This window comes from Helicoverpa armigera, chromosome 21, assembly GCF_030705265.1.
Source record: "Helicoverpa armigera isolate CAAS_96S chromosome 21, ASM3070526v1, whole genome shotgun sequence".
Lineage (NCBI taxonomy): Eukaryota > Metazoa > Arthropoda > Insecta > Lepidoptera > Noctuidae > Helicoverpa > Helicoverpa armigera.
In genome coordinates this window covers 4,762,941-4,775,263 of record NC_087140.1, presented here as the reverse complement: position 1 = coordinate 4,775,263, position 12,323 = coordinate 4,762,941, and the positions used below count along the sequence as shown (strand labels likewise).

The 12,323-nt window shown below is 33.4% G+C and overlaps 1 protein-coding gene across 1 annotated transcript in view; it reads left to right on the top strand.

Moving 5' to 3' along the window:
• Positions 1–1,027: 1,027 nt before the first annotated feature.
• The window catches only part of LOC110379182 (uncharacterized), a 79,077-nt gene continuing 67,781 nt past the window's right edge, over positions 1,028–12,323 (top strand). The window contains exon 1 of the mRNA XM_021338725.3: positions 1,028–1,230. The gene's annotated coding sequence lies outside the window, so the exon portion shown is untranslated. The remainder of the gene's footprint in view (positions 1,231–12,323) is intronic.

The window sequence follows — 12,323 nt, the reverse complement described above, 5'->3', positions numbered from 1 at the left end:
AGAAAAAATACTCCGTGACTTAGTCTTTCTATACATATATCAAGTCAGTAAGTACCTACATTACACAAGACGATGACTCTCGATACAGAAACCGAATATTATTCGAGAGATCAAAATTCGATTCATCTTGAAAGATATACCTATTCAATTCATTCGACTAACCTTCGCTCGAGTTAAACTATTTCATCGAACGATTTAAGTAAGTCGATTGGTCTCATTGAATGGAAAACGGCCATCTATTTTACCTATTTTAAGCGTTCTTTTTTTGAATTGTAGATGAAAGGAGTTTTCTTTCTTGAGGCTTTATTTAGGCTTAGTTTCTGGTTCGGTCTATTATGAGCTTTTCCAAGGAGGTTTTCCAATTTTGGTCTCCATAGGATTTTCCGGTACCGTTGACAAGGAAAATAATTTAAAGAAAGTCATTGTACTATAGGGCATATACTATAGGGTTCAATCGAATAAGTAAAACTCTCTTAGTCTGTATACTTCCTCAATAAACAAGCTAAAACTCCGAAACTGAATATATTTTTTTGAGTTGGTCAAGTAGCTCTTGAGATTAGCAGGTGTCATCAACAAGCTTTCCGCTCTATTATGATAATAAATTACATAGAAAAGGTATCGAAAACATTTTCAGACACAAATATACATATATTTTGTTGTTCGATTTTTAAGCACAAAAAATCAGACGAGGATCAAAATTGATTAGATTGAAAATGAACAAAAATATAACATAAGTAATCATAAACGTAATAGTTTTTTATAGGTACCTTTAAATTTTGGCGTACTGACCTTACGAAATAAAACAAAAAAATAAATCCTGTTATCTCATGACAACATACGTTCCATTACACGACCGACCATAATTCCGATCCGATTGTTTACTTTTACTTGCTATCTTAAATTGAAATTCAATTACCGTAACCTGCAAAGGGCTATGACCAGTTTAGAAAGACCTTCCTCGCCCCCTTTTGTGTTCACGTCATAGGGTACTGCAGAGATCTATGGAAGAAGGTTAGGGTTCTAGATAAATTGGTCTGTGGACTCCGTGCCTTCAGTTTCGCGGTGGCCGCGGTTTCAGTCGCACGCTGCGAGAACTTTCATATTATCTAAAAATAAAAACGACAAATAAAAATACGTTCTATAGTAATATTGATACTAGTTCGTGGTATAAAGTTGAAGTGATCAGAACTTATTTGTTTCGTGTTCCAAAAAAAGTTTTCAAACTTTGAGGTAAGTTTTTGAAGTTACGTAAACTTTTTAGTTTAGTTTATTTTAAGGGAAATTCTGATTTTTTGTAAATAAATAGTTTTGGGTGTTGTTATTTACAATAATTTGAAATAAAATAATATAACATATTATTCAATACAAAAAATAAGGCGCAGTTATTCGCCTCTAAAAACGGGGGGATGATCTAACTATTCTTAATTATATTAACTGGTAGAGAAATATTTTAAAGTTTTTTATTTTGAAAACAAGTTTAAGAATATATTTTAAACCATTTATTATCCTTTCTTTGCTTTGTGTGATTAAAATAGGTCATATAATAATTGCATGATGTGCACTGTGGAAGTTATTATCAGTACGGACAGTGTTCTGAAGATAACATAATAATAACAATTGAAGACTGCATAAAAAATATAATTATTTCAGTAGTTTATATTATTTTAGAAATGTTTATTTATATTTGTTGATAATCTTCTCTTATATATCATATAAGCTTCAAGAATAATAAAGAAACAATGTTGTTATAACCGCATTGATATTTGGGGAAAGTAATTTGGTAAACTATTTCAGAAGCGCTAAAATAAATGTTCAAGTCCAGAAGGTACCCACACTATTTAATTTCGTATATAATTTTGCTCTAATTAATATTTCGGCACTCATATAAATTAATACATAATAAAAAAATCCCATTTCCCCAATTAAACTGAACACTATACAAAAAAGGAACGCTACTGTATTCTTAAAAAAACTTTCAAAGAATATTATCGTTCTAAATTAAAATATTAAACATAAAACCTTAACCTTCAGAACTCGATAAAAAAATATCCGGAATTTCTATAAAAAAAAATATAATTAAATTCCACCCTTGTCGCTTATCATAAATTACCCCAAATTCTAAAGCGTTGCTAACATATGTTTCAAAGTTGCTAACTAAATCACAGTAAAAACTGTTTAAAAATGCATGAGAATATGAAAGGGCGTAAGCCAAAGGCCTCTTTTCAGCTGTTACTGAAATATTCAGGTCAGGTTCAGATACTGTTCGTGTACCAGTTTCTTTAATCGAGGATAGGAGGAATAAATTGTTTTAGTATAGAAGAGGGCTCGTGGCTAAGTAAGAGTCATATGGATTGATAGAGGTTAAGCAACGGATGTTTGTCTATGTCACAAAGACTGAATGAGGTCTTCCGTGTTTCACCAGGTACGTTAGATAGTGAGTCTCGGCTGTCTTTTATACTTACACGTTTGACAGTTCTTACGGCCAGTCAGAAGCCAGATAGTCTGATTCAAAGGGGTATCGTGTTGCCACAGTGTCCGGGTTAAGAGGTTCAGATAAGAAGTAGTTCCATGTAAAACACTGAAACCTACTTAGCTGCATAAAATGATTAGATTACAACCTACCCAAATTCAGTGGGGAGAAGACTGTATGTTTAACTGCCCGGCACGCCCCAGATACCTAAAACATGATTACAGTAAACATAACGAATGAATTGTTTTTTAAAATTGATAATATCTGTAAACGCCTTTTGCGAAAAATTTTAAAGAGTGATGTACGATGAATTAATCCCACTTACGAAGCAAAAACCTTTGGAATATCGAACTTATGTGAAATAAACTACCTATCCATAATTGGTCATTTCCATAATGCCACTTTCGTTTAAAAACTCCAGTTGCTTTTTGCATCAAAATAGTTCTATGTACCGGAAAATGTCAGAAGTTTAACCCAATTAAGGAATTAGCTCACGTTCCGTGGAATAAGTATAGGTTTTTGGTTAAAGGGTCATTTTATGGCAAGGGTACTCTCATTAGGGGTGTATTGTACACTCCAAGTAGGTTGGTATCGTATATCTTAACTGGCTGGTTTGTAGCACCTATGTAATTCAAAATTACGGGCTTATTTTGTGATGTAGACTTTATTTTGTAACGTATCTAATATTGAATGAGATTTATCTCAAAAATTTGTTACAAAATAAAGTGACACAAATCTCATTCAATATTAGATACGTACAAACCAGCCAGTTAAGATATAGAAAAAAAAGTAACTGACACAAAGAACGAATACGAATTAACAGACTTAAAAATAAAAAAAGGTTGTGAAAATAAACTATCTAGTTCAGCATTTATCCTAGACATCAACTGCCTGAAGCTTCATTTTGTGATCAACTAAGTAATTTAATGAAGGAGAAAAAACATAGATAAAATAAATATTGGTATTGCTAACATCTCTTGCAAATAAGGGAAGTGGTAGCCGTAGCCCAACGTAAAAATCCGTTTTGGGATTAACATACCATTCTTTATCATGGTTAAATACATTCTTTTTTATTTTTCCCGTACAAGTAAAAGCTAACAAGTGCCTCATTTATCTTAGGTATGGTACTAGAAGTTGATATTGATAAATAACTTTGTTACCGGATATAAAGATATGTATGTGTGTTGCTAGGTATTTTATCCGTTTTTTAGAACATGATGATGAAAAAAATATAAAGCACTAGCACGGAAATATTTTTTAAATCGCTTCAGAAGTTGCCGGGATTAGCGCGTACAAACAAACTTCAACTTAATAATTGTATATATTACATCAGATTTAAATTATAAACCAAGACTCAAAGGCCAATATTTTTAGACACCTTAAGTATTTTACGATTCTTATAAAATTATAAATAAGTAATTACGCCCAAGAGAGTAATAAACGGGTTTTAATTATAATGAATGTAAGTTGATACCTACTGAAAAAGTTAAAATCTTAAAAAAATATTTAATTAGAGCATTGGAGTTATTTTAATTTTACAAATGGTTGTGCATTTTCTTTAAATATAATTAAAGATATTTATTTATAGAGCAACGATTGAAAATACTTAAACATTTTGAGAGTTATTTTTCCAACACCCCTAACTTTCTGCCAAACTTAGTGTGATGATGACAAATGTTCGCACTTAAACAGTCTACTCTATACATTCCAATCTCTGCTTCCTCCTCTCCTATTTTGCATTCCCAACCCGAGATTTTCATTACACTCCATCTCCATATTATTCCAACATTTACAGAGGGAAGTCCCTTAAAAAAACTCCCAAGATATATCGTCACAGGCCTTCCAAACGGGAATTTTAATAAAAAGCCACAGATGCTTAAGACATTTTTTACTGAAGTTTTTAAAGGACAAAGTTTTTTATGTCGTATATCTTTAGTTGTGGCTTAAAAGGGAGATGAGTTATTCGCCATTGTCTCGACAGTTTTAATAGTCTTTAAGATGGGTGTTTTGATAAATAAAGATCTTGCAAATTTTATTTTTGCACCTGCTTAATGGACCGAGTTCAAATACAGTTATGATCTGGATTTTCTCTAAGTATTTTTTAATCTAGCCATGAATTACTACCAAAACAAATGATTGGTATAGGTACGGAAGATACAAATATACATGCTTTTTTTAAAATTTAAATTAAACCTTATTCAATTTTCTATATTATTCTACTACGATATTCAATTGTTTCAAAACGAATTCTGACAGATTTAAAACTGGAATAATGACATTTGAAATTCCAGAGTTGGCCAGTCTATGAAAGTCTATGAAGCTCTTGAAAAATTCAGGAGTCATGCACCGCTATTCACAACCTGTATTCAATTGATGATCAGACAAATTACGTCAGTGCAATCAAAACTCAGAACTCAGAATGTCAACAGTCTTTTGTCGACACTAATAGGGATGTATAGATAGTTCAACTCAGATTTGCGCGCGGCCCTATGTGTGCGTCGGCTTGTAAATATACAACTTTCATTCGTGTGACAGTGACGTCGTCCGAGCATGACGTGTTCTTACCACTTTTTCTTATGGGTACAGTCGTTTACGAAAATACTAGTTATTCACGGTGAAATTATTAAGGAGTCAGATAAAGCGTTTAAAAAAAAAAAACAACATTCAAAGCTTTTTATTATTAAATATAGTTTTTTCATTATTTTCTCATAAGTCTTTTCAAATTGACATTGACAGTATCTAAGAATTAAATACTCCTTACATATTTTCTAGCTCGGGGTACGCCGACAATAAATAAAAAATTATATTGCTTCGCATAATGTCGACCAAAATAACAAAATAATGAAACTCATAAATGAACGTTTAAGTCAAATTGATGATGGGATGTGGCGTAATACTTGTCGACATGTACAAAAGAAAAAAGAAGAATAGGTACTATAGACATTTTGACATGGAGTCAGAATTTATAATTCACCTTGGAGAGTAGCGAATCCGAAAATCCATCATTTGATTTTTCAAATAGCGATTCATAATCATTATAAATAAATAAACATTAAATTACGTAATAACTGTTTTTCTTTAAACACCCGTATACAACCCCTACATAACTGTATTGTACCCGACTGTACCTCTTGTCACGCACACAAAGTCACTGTATATGTACAAGGGTTACCCACACATAAGGCCGCGCGCACGACTGAGTTGAACTTACTATACCTGTTTATTTTTGGATAAATTTTTCTGCGAGCGACTTTTGGTTATAAATGAATTTTAATCTGAAAACGTAAGAAAAGTGAACGGTCACCGCTTCCACAAATATATAATTAAAGTCAATATTTTTTGTCGTAAACGTTTAAGAAGGATGGACAAAAGATATGAAAAGGCGGTACCTTCCGAATTTGCTGTAGGCGATACTGATTTAAAATTAATATATTTCAGAACAAGGAAAATATTAATTACAAAAATTGACAACGACGTAAAGTACGATTACGTTGTTGTTAATTTTCCGTACAGGTTTTGAGTGAACCGCGAAAAAACAGATCTACCTATAGTCTTCGGAGTTCTTGACTTGATATAGGTTTGTAGTGATATTTTCATAATATGTATTGATAATGATGTTACATAGCTAATTGAGGGCATTTTGTCCAACGTGAACCCTGGGAGTACTGAAACGAAACTCATTAGCGTGTAAAATCCATCTAGACAGACCTGAAAAAGCGAAGCATAAAAAATATCGACCAAACCTCAAAATACTTTACTAAAAATCATCATCATTAGCTCAAAGCCAGGAACCTATTACATTTCATTAATTAAATATACTTTTTGCGTGACTTACAAATTGGAAAACCGGCGGCAAGTTCAACTTAGTCGTAATTTAAATTCAATTTGGGAAGCTTTGGAAATCACTTCGTTAGTTCGTGAGATCAAATCTTAACGAAAATTGCGCTCTTGCTTATTTTAAATGTTGTTATTAGTTTTAGATTAGATGTTAACTTTTAGGGTACCCGGTGAATTGAAAAGGGAATTATTGATTTCCTTTTAATAACTTTCTACAAGAAAAGACGGGTGTTTTCTGTCAAAAGTTCCATTTTCGTGAATGTCAGTGATCTATACTTTGGTCTATTCTTAATAGGTATAATAAAGAAGTCTGTTCATGGTTTTGTAGGGGTGATAGGCAGACACGCGGTAACGAGTCAAGCTCTCTGAATCTAATATATAGATTTATAATAATCTTTTCCAAATAGTACCTAAGTATGGGAAATGATGTTTAAAACCGTCACTGTCACACGGAATGTGTCGCTTGTAAGTTTGCGCTCGGTTTCGCTATCCAGTGGTTGTCAATTGTTTGCTATCACGTACACGTATGACAAGGCCCGTATGAATCGAGAGGTGTTGCTCGGAACCTGTTCGTGTGAACCGCTGTATAACGTTGAATAGACCTATTTGTCAAGAAAAGTTTGGCTTGTATTTAATCCCTTTACACGTGAGTAAAACCGCGGATTCCAGTTTGTGTCAAAATATACCCCTAATCTAATATTGACGTCATATATTTAATATCCAAAAAGTATCATTAATCATCGTTTGGAAACAGGAAGGGCTTTTGCTCGAAAAACTTTCAAAACAACAAAGTTTTTTCAGGTTTTTTATTCGACTTTCATTTGAAGGGCGTTGTTTTTGTTATAAGTTGTTTTGAACTTTATTACAATAGTAGTTTTGTTATTAATCTTATCTGTAGGTATTATCGGGTTTATTAATGTTCTGTGAATAGTGGGTTAGGTAATTTAAAGATCATTTGAAAAGTATACAAACTCAAAAGTAAATTAAGAAAGTATTAAAAGTATAAATATTTTGTTTTAAGCGAGATATGATTGTCAATAAAGGCGTTCTTATGCACTCAGGCAGAGCCTAAATTATAACAAATATACTTGTTTATGTAAGGTTTTATCAAGTGACATTCCACATTTTGTAAAAATTGATCAAAAGTCAGTAAAGGCGGTTGAATAAATGTGTAGTTATCAAAACTCATTTTGCAAAATCAAAAAGACACATGTTCTATTTTCAAAACATATTTCAACCTGGCTACAAATAAAACCTTTAAACTGTCCTTGAAAAGCAGTAAAAAAAACTTGCATCCTAAACGGCCCTGACAATCGAAAATGGAACACCAAACCGATTTCTTCGATAAATTCCAATTTCGAATTCGAACGGCGCTCCACCGCGGGGAATTAACGCACTTCCATTCTAGAACAATCTTTGGAAGAAGTTCCGAGTCAAATAGTTATAACTCGGGTTTAACAATATCCGTATTGCGTCTTTATTAGATTACTTACATTTATTGTTTTTGAGATCTTTATGTTGGCGACACTGATAAGGGGCTGTTTTATTATCGGTTTAATTTGCAACAGAACTAAAAAAAAATATGCATAGGTAGGTACGTGTATCTAAACTGAAAATTATTAACTAAATAAAACTCAATAGGTAACCTGTTCCGACCATTAAAGATCGGAAATGATTCCAAAAATCCTATAAAGAGTTCCGCTTCCGCAGCCAAATTACCATAAATGTCGCGTTAAATAAATAATCATTCACATATAATACTCATTTATTTGAATGTGCACCTATTTTCATGAAACAAACTATCATTTTAAATGAGAGAAAACTGTATATTTACCGTTATATCGTACTCAAATAACCGTGAAATGCTACCGCAGTGAAAATACGTTGTATTTTTGCACCGCCACTCAATGCTTTTGACCCATTTTTAACCACAGCTAAAAAATCATGCACTCAGTTGATGACATCATAATTATAAATGGATCAATATGACCTACCTCAATAATCCCTGAGTATGTGTGGCCGAGTTTAATGAATAAAGAAAAAGCAAAAATAGATTTTATTTCGCAATTTATTTTATCCGGTGTCGATATGTGAACTTAACCCCATTTGAGTGTCATAATTTTTTTCAATAGAATTTAAGCTCTATTAGGCAAAATAATTATAACGGTCCAATAAAGAATACTCGAACTGTGATGCGAGCATAGGATATTTGCTTTCAAATGGAGTTCACGCTACGCTCTCTCGAAACAAAACTACATATTTATATTGGGTCAACTATTTTATTATGAAAGCTTTACAAACAAAAGTATAAAACACTGAAAACAAAACAACAAATCCAACAACACTAAACTTAACCCAAAAAAAAAAAAACAGTCAAAGACACAACTTTTGGTATTGTCCGTCCCTAATAAATCTATTTGATTCCGCTATTATTCAAACTGAGACTAATCACGACAATCCCTTTTGATGTATTGCTGGCAACCGATTTAATTCCACTTCTCGAATGCTTAGCGGAATTTGAAACACGGATTTTGCAAAACTCCGCCGTCGAATTTCGCCCGCATCGGGCCGACCTCAAAGCGCCCCGTGTTAGATTTTTAAAGATAGTTGAAGTATGTAGATTGTAGTTTGCTATTTGTTAGATTTTATCAATTTAGTTTGACCTAGCTTGGGATGCCTGTGTTCTGTAACAAGCGTGGGACGATCTATTTATTCTTGATCCCTCTCCGATCATGTTGATTGCCATGTCATCAGATTACTCAAAGTTCGGGAAAATATTTCTGGTTCTGTGTGTGCGCTAAAGCTCATGTAATAATGTCGTGTATTATGATGGTTCCAAATAATAATTGAAATCTTCTCCTAATGGGTATTTTCAGGTCTTTATAGAACGTATGATAACATGTATGACCTACATGTCACTAAAGGGATCGTCCACTGTTTCGTTACTTTTTAGCTGCCTAAAATATTCTTTTTTACAGTAATAAGCAGAAGGATGTCTAAAAGGTTCAAGTTCAAATATCAAGGCATGTTTCCCAAAGTTATGACGATATTGACAGATCAAGTGCTTAATCTAAAATCAGGGATTAATAAATCACTCTTGTTCGAGAGTCTCTCTTTGAAGTGTCGTTCGAATCTCTCTTGAGATGCTGATTTCATGTTGAGATTTTATGAAAATTTTAAGGTGTTTTTGTAAGAGGAGTGTTGATAAGTATACTTTACATAATATTATATACCTAATGATTTCTTTGTCACATGAAATATATACATAGGTATTCAATATTTAATGTCTATGTCAGAACAAATGAAAATCAATTATGTTTTTGTGGTGATTAACGCACCATAACAGCGGAATAGAATTTCAAGCAAAATGGTCCAAAAATTGGCGGTTCTTTTCCTCGGATAAATAGAACATGTATTGTAAGTAAACACAAGAAAATACACATCAATTTTCTTTTCCTTAGACAAGGTTAAATCCGTTCTCTTCAAATTCATATTTTCAATATTTTCTTATAAGAGAAAGTGGGCCATCAGTTATCATTAAAATGTGATCACAAATAATTGCCAGAAGCGTTGAGAAAGAAATTATATTCCAACACAAATGTCCATTGAATGGATATTTTGTGAGCGACAGAATACCCAATTTGCAGTTTTGGATATTGGCCTGCTGATTTGATGATGATGACAGCCAATGAATGAAATTGGGAGATTATTGGTAAATTGGCGCGACATTGTCCGAACTAAATGAAAAGGATAATGTTATTACTTTAATTAGTGCTCAGAATACAACCATTCCTTTTGATAGACAAAAATGTGTATATTTGGTAATAGGAGGTAACTTCATCCCAGGAGAAAGTTCTACAATGTACCTATTTACATGTTCGTAAGTGTACTCTAATACGTTTTCTTGTTTTTTAAACAAAAATAAGAAATCAAACTTAAAGTCCCTCAGCTTCCATTAACAAAATTTTAATTAAAAATACCTCGTGAAGCCATCGATTGTAAAAAGCAAAGATTATGTTTTGAGCAAAAAATAGTTGTGAACTTTTCGATGAAAGCCGCTAAAACCAGCGCCCTGCTTATTTTGTTTTTATGCATTTTCCAACAAAACTGGTTATCGAAGTAGTTCAGTTTATCGGAAGGGTGAAATAACTTGTTTAATGCTGGATAGTTATGTCGAAACTGCTTGAATAATAGATGTGACGAGAGACGGAAATATCGGATATTCTGATTAGGTTAAGGAAGGATAATACTCAATAATGGAACATGGTTATTTCACTTGGATACAAGTCTCAAATCATCCTCATTCTAAATCAAAGATCATACCGATAGTATAAAAAAAAACTTGTGTGATTTTTTTTTTATGTGGTGCAGCCACTTAAACGCAAGCTAGCTAATTGCCGTGGTTCCATCCGCGTTCCGGGAGAAGTTCTAAAGGTAGTACCTACTAAAGGATCAACTCACTTTCCTGGATAAAAAGTAGCCTATGTCCTTTCTTAGGTTACATTTGATTATCTAGTAATCAAATGTCAGTCAACCTCTTGTATGCCATCAGCTATAAGACAATACGGTCATAGGGTTATTAACTTAAAATTAAAGTAGTACCTAGACTAGATTATTCGATTAGATTTGGTTTACACTCACACGTCCAATATTTCTGTCGCTCTCAATTAATTTTAGTTACTGACTTCTTTAACAAATCCAAACTAATAAAAATCTCATTCTCAAAAAAGCCCAAACAAAAATATATTTGGGAAAGTGTCCACGTCGTGAATGAGGGAACGGCCGCGGGGCCTCGTTGACGCAATCACACAGAACTAAATCACTGTGACTAGAGCGCTTTAGGCCTTGGACTCGTGGCAGAAAAGTGCAGAAGTACCAGTTCTAACAAAACTAGGCAAGTGTGTGTGTTCCACACCTTCTTTGACCTTCATTTAAGAAGGTCAAAGGTACACACGATTACATGCATACCTGATCTTAATGCCTCTTTGTATCTAATAGTATCGATACGTAATGATCTCAATTTCCCTTTCCAACACAGGCGAAAGTGCACGCGCGGCCATTGAGTTTAATAGTTACTGTATGAGAAGGTGTTTTTCTTCCACTAGCTGCAACAGACTTACAATTCTATACTGGGACTAATGAGGCATTGCGACCATGACCTCTTTCGAAAACTTCCTTTATGTGTTCGTCTTTGTTCTTCATCACAACTCTGTGGCTATTTCCTGGATGTACATCAAATCGAAAATGTGTCCATCTTGCTTGACACCTCATGTTCGTTCAAATGCCTAGCATTCTTTGACGAACCAATGATTGATCTTCTATATGTATTTGCTTAGTGACACATCGCTTTAGGGGTGTGAATATTTAAAAAGGCCCGCTATGTATGGCTGCGGTCTAATACTGTGAAGAACGGAACGTATTTGCTGATGGAGGCTATTTGTGATGGTCAGGGAAGGGAACTAAAGGTGACACTGAGTGAATTTGTAAAGCTTGCTAGTCGTTATCCAATTTGTAGTAATAGTTAGAGTGACAAATCATAATGTTAGAATGATATCATCATGGCGTTTTATTACCTACATCAAGATAAGGTATTGAAGACGTTTTTGATATTGAAGGTAAATATAATGTATTTTAATCTAGGGCAGAATACATAAATTTTGAATTAACATTACCTTAAATCTTAATAAGCATAGTGTAGTTTAACGGCTCACAGCTAACTTTCACTCCTAACAGCGCTATCATCCTCACAGATTTTAGGCTCGGTTTTTCCTAGAGATTTCCGCCTGGTTCGTAGGGATAACCGAGCGGAAAATCCGAAAGTGTGAAAGAACTGTAACCGTGAATTTTCAACCTAAAACAGTAGCAACAACTCAGCCAGGATAACATGAAATGTCAATCTACATAATACAACGTGTCACATACATTTTATTATTGTACTTGGTATACAACAGACTGTTTCTCACTTTATTGTGCCGTATAAGTTGTGTGCGTTGCATGAAAATACACTCAGGATTTT